The sequence below is a fragment of the Theropithecus gelada genome, chromosome 1 (assembly GCF_003255815.1).
Source record: "Theropithecus gelada isolate Dixy chromosome 1, Tgel_1.0, whole genome shotgun sequence".
Taxonomy (NCBI): domain Eukaryota; kingdom Metazoa; phylum Chordata; class Mammalia; order Primates; family Cercopithecidae; genus Theropithecus; species Theropithecus gelada.
Window position 1 is genome coordinate 147090534 of NC_037668.1, and position 7188 is coordinate 147097721.

The 7188-nt window shown below is 39.2% G+C and overlaps 1 non-coding gene across 1 annotated transcript; it reads left to right on the forward strand.

The window, feature by feature from the left end:
- The first annotated feature begins 3514 nt into the window (after window positions 1-3514).
- On the forward strand, window positions 3515-3724 carry LOC112615005. Its single transcript, XR_003117246.1, has one exon. It is a non-coding gene; the product is annotated as a small nucleolar RNA U3 (small nucleolar RNA).
- Window positions 3725-7188: the final 3464 nt, after the last annotated feature.

The window sequence follows — 7188 nt, forward strand, 5'->3', positions numbered from 1 at the left end:
GAGGGTTTATTATTACAGAAGTGGCTTTGTTATAAAAGCGAGCACTCTTTGGCTCTCTTGCTTTTGCCTTCTCACCATAATATGCCCTCTGCCTTGCTATGACACAGCAAAAGGCCTTCACCAAATGCCAGCACAATGCTCTTGGACTTTCCATCTTCTAGAACCATGAGCTAAATAAACTTCTTTTCCTTATAAATTACCCAGTCTATAGGATTCTATTGTAGCAACAGAAAACAGACTAAGACAAATACATATAACTGATACCAAGTAACTGATTGTTAGTTCAAGTCAACGGAATAAATATGAAGGCATACAACACAAAATTGAAAACATTCAATTGAAGTGGGTGTGAGACTCATGAATTGAACATAAAAAGTTTTTGAATATTAGTTATTGCTAGGAGGACAATATCACTTGAACTGCTAAATTGGAAAAATTAGATAGATAATGGGAAAAATTTATTGCAAAAATATTTGTTGAGTATCTACTATGTATAAGTTCTGTTCTAGGCCCTGAGCAAAATATCTATAATTAAATAGCCCTCATGGAACTCACAAGTTAATGGGGCTTTGTGACAGTATATGTTACAGAGTTTCAATCAATAACTGTCTTTGGGTTCAGCCAAATTGTGTATTCAGACATTCACAATTATCTAGAAGTTTCAAGCCAGTTTTACAAAATTGGTAAGGGTTTAGACTAAAATTTGCGATATAACAACATAAGGAACAAAAAGTAACAACTTGATTGCTATTCAGAACTGTTTCAATTTATGAGAACTGAAGGAAACCATTGGCTTCCAAGGACAGATTTGAAGCTGCCAAATATGAAAGAACCTACGTTCTCATTATACCTCAGACTCAAACTGGCTGTGAGACGCTGGGAAAGTCACCCAATCTCTCGGAGCCACATTTCTCTCTACGTAAAAATGAGGATACTGGACTACATGATCTCAAAGAGAACTTCTATTTATAGTGTTCTAGGAGTCTTTATTTGCTGTGGGCTGGCATTTAATATAAGGCTGCCCTGTCTTGGATCTCACTCATTAGAAGTTAATAGGGAGCCAAAAAAATCATCCTCCTTGAAGATGAGATTTCCCAGGAAGTCAAGCAATGTGTGTCTATCAAGGGCCAAAGACTGTGCTTTCTCCTCTACAACATGTTTCCCTCTATCAAGTTTGATAGATAATGTTTGATAGAGATAGTTTTGAATGCCTAAAAGTAAGAATATGCACATCTTATTTCTACAATCTCCTGAGGTGGTTCCAAGGTGCCCCTGTGGTTACAGTTTGAAGAAGACCAAAAAGTGCTTATAATACTTGTAGCATCGTTTTCAGGGGTTTTCTGTGTACCCTCAGCAGCAAAGACATGGCAGGGCACATCTTCAGTTGTGGACATGCTGGTACCAGAACTGTCACAAATGTCCAAGTACACAGTTCTACAGAGACGCTTTGAACCAAGGGGAAGCACAAGGCCTGACAAGGCTAGGGGGAATGCCCCCATATAACTCCCCTGTATTTGAAAAACAGAGATCCAAAAAATGAAACTTCTGCTCATAAGTTGGCAGCAGAGCTGTGGGAAAAGTTTTGGATGGAAGGAAAGCCAGTGAATATTGATCTTTTGGCTCTTCCTTTTCATAAAAGGCAAAAATGACTCTTCTCTTAATGAAGGATGGCTGGGAGAAGCTTAGAAGATGCACTGATTTGGTTTCATTCTAGTCAGTTTATCTAAACCAGATCCAAATGATCTAAGACTTTCTGGGTTATAAAATGGGACTGGAATTCTTAGGGCAGACATGTACAATTTCCAAGGCTCCCTATTTCTTGTCATCCTTTCAGCAGTGTGGTGCCAGCAAAAACCAGCTAATAGACTCTTATGATCCAAAATTAATTTGGAAAAAGAAATAACCCGCCAGCATTTTTTAACCTAAAAAACCGGGCGGCAATTTAGGTTGGATTTGCATTTTCGGCAAAGGTTCACATTAGTCTTATTTTTATGTTTGTGGATTGACTCAGGTCTAATCTTAATAAGGACAGTTTTAGAGGCCTGGGCAGATTTTGAATGACTGATGGGCACCAATAAAGCTGGAAGAGTGCTAGAGTCCACCGGAAGTTCCGGGAGAGTCGTTGGAATCATCTCCTTAAACACCCAGGTTTCTACCTAGAAGTGGGTACCTTCCTCATTAATTACCCTCCTTTTTGGAAAAGGAGAAACTGAAAGGACAGGCTGTTTTGTTAATAAGATTTATTTTTTACTAAACTCTAAAAGGTTTAACTTCTACCATGGAGCCTACCCTGACTCTAATTCATTTTATTATTTTGCTTCTCTGAACTACAATATTTACCAGACACTTTACTTTTAAAATTGGTAATATCACTCTTTTTGTTCCCTTATAGTCATATAAGAGACAGGCTAATAGAAACAAATTGATCCAAGTTTGTGTTTAGTTAGATAAAACTTAGGTAGCAAGATGAAGCTTAGGTAGTTAAGATGAAGATAGGTAGTTTGCATCTTTCAACGATAACATTTGCCAGAAATTTTACTTTTAAAATTGATAATATCACTTTTTGTAGCTTATAGTGACAGGAGAGATAGGTTAATAGAAATAAATAATCCAAGTTTGTAGTTTAGCAAAATGAAGCTTAAGTAGTTAAAATTAACACTCAATTAGAAATTCATGTTCAATTGACATACAACTCATTTCATTACATTTGCTAAACATGATTTTCATAACAGTTAAATCAGTCAGCTTTTAAATTATGTTCAAACAATAATCTATTATTAAGTTGTTAGTGTTTTAAAGAGAGGCATGGATTTATTTTTGATTTTTAAAATAACATCTTAAAGCCAACACTTATGTTAATTCCCACTTTAGTTTCTTCTAAAATATTTCTACTCTGATAACAAATTGGGGCATACAAATTTGGTAACATTGTTTCTTATTTTTAAAAACTTAAATGTGAAATGGTGTGATTTATAATAATAAAGAAATACCAGTAAAAATGTAATTTTTCATTGGTACACATAGTAGCTATTTTATTTTATTTTATTTATTTATTTTTTCAAGATGGAGTCTTGCTCTGTTATATAGGCTGGAGTGCAGTGGCACTATCTCAGCTCACTGCAACCTCTGTCTCCCGGGTTCAAGCAATTCTCCTGCCTCAGCCTCCTGAGTAGCTGGGATTACAGGTGCCCAACACCAAATCCAGTTAATTCTTGTATTTTTAGTAGAGATGGTGTTTCACCATGTTGGTCAGGCTGGTCTCAAACTCCTGACCTTGTGATCCACCCACCTTGGCCTCCCAAAGTGCTGGGATTACAGGTGTGAGCCACTGTGTCTGGCCTAGTAGCTAGTTTATTTTTAATCACATTAAAACAGCATTTAAATGATATATATTTAAATTAATCTTAAAACAACCATCCTGATATACCTAGGATCTACCTACATTTTAGTTACAACTTAATTATCAACCAGATGGACAAGTTATCTGTCTTTGTGGAATCAATAAAACTATGCTAAGACTATACTTTCAGGGATTATTTCAGATAAGCTTCTAGAGTTTTTCTGAACCTGTAGAGCACCAGAAACCATGAAAAGAGGGTGTAGCATTCTCTCCTGAGTGTGAGGCCGGCTCTTGGTGCTACCTCACTGAAACCACCATAGCCACTGATGATCATTCTTCTCTTACTCTGAGAGAGTAAGGAAGAGATGACACAGTCTGAGTGGTTCTCTTTCTTTTCTTTTCTTTTCTTTTCTTTTCTTTTCTTTTCTTTTTCTTTTTCTTTTTCGTTTTCTTTTTCTTTTTTTTTGAGATGGAGTCTCGCTCTGTCGCCCAGGCTGGAATGCAGTGGCGAGATCTCGGTTCACTGCAAGCTCTGCCTCCTGGGTTCATGCCATTCTCCTGCCTCAGCCTCCCGAGTAGCTGGGACTACAGGCGTCCACCACCAGGCCCGGCTATTTTTTTGTGTTTTTAGTAGAGATGGGATTTCACCGTGTTAGCCAGGATGGTCTGGATCTCCTGACCACGTGATCTGCCAGCCTCGGTCTCCCAAAGTGTTGGGATTACAGGTATGAGCCACTGCGCCCCACTTGAGTGGTTCTCATTTTAAAAATAAAATAAAATTCGTAAAGAAATAAAAGTGTGCTTTTGTCTACTTTATAGAAAATCTAGTTCTACTGACAAATTCATACCTATATCTTTAATATACATGGACATATCCACATATGCATGCACACACACACACACCCCCCACACACACACACCAATCAGTAAAACTCAAGTAAGGGAATGTTGCTTTGTAAATGGTTTATACTCAATATTCCCTACTCAAGTGAGGCTTTGGTATAAAGCAGTAATCTCAAGATATCATTCCAAAATATGCAGGAAAACAGTAAGAAAATAGATATGTTTATTTACACGAATATGTAAATATTTATATTTATTATAAAGCTGCTTAAATATTGAAACCTCAGAATTTTGTGCTATAAAGTACAGAAGAGGTAGTTAACCATGTTTTCTTGTTGTTTATTTTAATGCATTCCTTCATTCTCTGGACTATATTTTTGAGGAGTTTTTGTGGTTGGCAACTGATAAATTGTATAAAACTTCATAGATAGGCCAGGTGCTGTGGCTCATGCCTGTAATTCCAGCACTTTGGGAGGTCGATGTGGGTAGATCACTAGTTCAGAAGATCGAGACCATCCTGGCTAACACGGTGAAACCCCGTCTCTATTAAAAATACAAAAAATTAGCCGGGTGTGGTGGTGGGCGCCTATAGTTCCAGCTACTCAAGAGGCTGAGGCAGGAGAATGGCATGAGCCCGGGAGGCAGAGCTTGCAGTGAGCCGAGATTGTGCTACTGCACTCCAGCCTGGGTGACAGACCAAGACTCCATCTCAAAAAAAAAAGAAAAAAAAAAAAGAAAAGAAAAGAAAAAAAAAACTTCGTAGATATCAGAATGTCAACTTAGCCCTTTCTAGAATTTTTAGATCAGCTCACTTTTTGAAAAGGCTCTGTAGCTATTGCCACATAATTGGTTGTTTCAAAAAGATTCCAGAAGTCACTCTCTTAGTTTGCTTGGACTGCTACAACAAAATATATTAGATTGGGTAATTTATAAACAATATAAATTTGTTGCTTACAGTTCTGGGAGCTGTAAAGTTCAACATTAAGGCACCAGCAGATTTGGTGTCTGGTGAGCAGTCATTCGTCATTGTTGGAGAACAACAGGGCAGAAGGGTAAAAGGGTAAATAAGATCCCACCGGCCTCTTTATAAGAGCATTAATTTCATTCACGAGGGCTGATGACCTAGTCACCTCTCAAAGCCTCCACCTCTTAATAACAACACGTTGTAGAGTAGATTTGAACATGCAAATTTTGAAGAAACGCAAGCATTCAAACCATAGCATCCCACCCCGGCCTTCCAAAATGTACGTCCTTCTCACATAAAAAATACATTAATTCCATCCCAATAGCCTTAAATGTCTTAATTCATTCCAGCATCACCTTGGAAGTCTAAAGTCCAGAGTCTTATCTGACTATCATCTAAATATGATATGTGTGAGACTCAAGGTACAATGCATTCTGAAGCGAATTGCTTTCCAGCTGTGAACATGTGAAATTAAACAAGTTATGTGCTTCCAAAATACAATGACTGGCATAGGATAGACATTCCCTAAAGGGACAAATAGGGAGGAAGAAAGGGGTAGCTGGTCCTAAGCAAGTTCAAACCTCAACAGCGCAAACAACATTAAATATTGAAGTCTTGAGAAACATCTCTGACTCCATGCCCTGCCTTCTGGACACATTGGGGTAGGAGTTGGGCCTTCAAGGCTCCAGGTGGTCCCACCTCCATTACTTTACTAGGCAAAGCCCACACTGCAGCTCTCACAGATTGGAGTTCAGTGCCTGCAGCTCTCTGAGGCTAGAATTGCATGGTTGTGGCTTTATAAGAATGGGGTTATGGAGGAGCCCTGCATCCCCAGTTCCACTAGGCATTGTTCTAGTAAGGGCTCTCTGCTGTGGCCCTACCCCCATGGCTCCACTAGGCATTGTCCTGGTGAAGGCTGTCTGTGGTGGCCACACTCCTGTGGCAGTTCTCTGCCTGGGTCATCAAGCTTCTGGGTCATTCTTTGAAATCTTGGTGGCTCCAGGTGGCCCCACCTCCGTGACTTTGCTAAGCAAAACCCACAGTCACACGCCCACGACCAGTGCACTCTGTGACTGGTGGAGATGAGACTGCATGGACACCACCAAGATTTCCACTTGGAGGAGCAGCCAAGGCTGCACCTGTACCCACTACAGTTGAACCTGGGGTGACTGAGGAGAAATGCAGGGAGCAGAGCCTTGGGGCAGTGTAAGACAGTGAACCGCAAATGTCCATAGATACCCTGGGACCCTCTTTTGAAATTGTTCTTTTCCAAAGGCCTTGGCGTTGGAGACTTGTAATGAGCAGGGGCAGTTCTGACAATCTCTGAAATGCCTTTGGGATTATACTCTGATTGTCCTGATGAATAACATCTGGCTTCCTTATATCTGTAGTAATCCTCTTATCAAATGTCTGCTTGATCATACCTTTGGTGTTCTCTCCTGAACACATTTTATCATTTTTTATAGGCTGAGAATTTTCCAAAGCTTTAAGTTCTGCTTCCCTGTTAATTATAAATTCCATCTTTAATTCATTTCTCTCTTCTCACGTTTTACTGTCAAACGAAGCCATGCTATACCCTCAACACTTTGCTTAGATATTTCTTCTGCCAAATATTGTGTTTCATCACTTGGAAGTTTTATCTTCCGTAAAGCACTAAGACTTGGACAAAATTTGCCAAGTTCATTGCCACCTTATACCAAGGATCACCTTTCCTTCAGTTTTCAGTAACAACGTCTTTATTTCTGTTTGAGACCTCATCAAAATGGCCTTTAGGGTCCATATTGTTTATGACCACTTGGGTAATTTCTAAGAGGACTGAAGTCTCTACATCTCTCCTATTCTGAGCCTCCACCAGAACCATCCTTAATCCTCCATTCACAGAAATGTAGGTTGTTTCTAGCATGTACCTCCAAACTATTTCAAACCCTTGCCATTACCCAGTTCCAAAGCCACTTCCACATTTTTAGGTATTTGTTACAGCAGCACCTCACTTCTGTCTCAGTCTGTTCAGGCTATTATAACAAAATACTCCAGCTAGGTA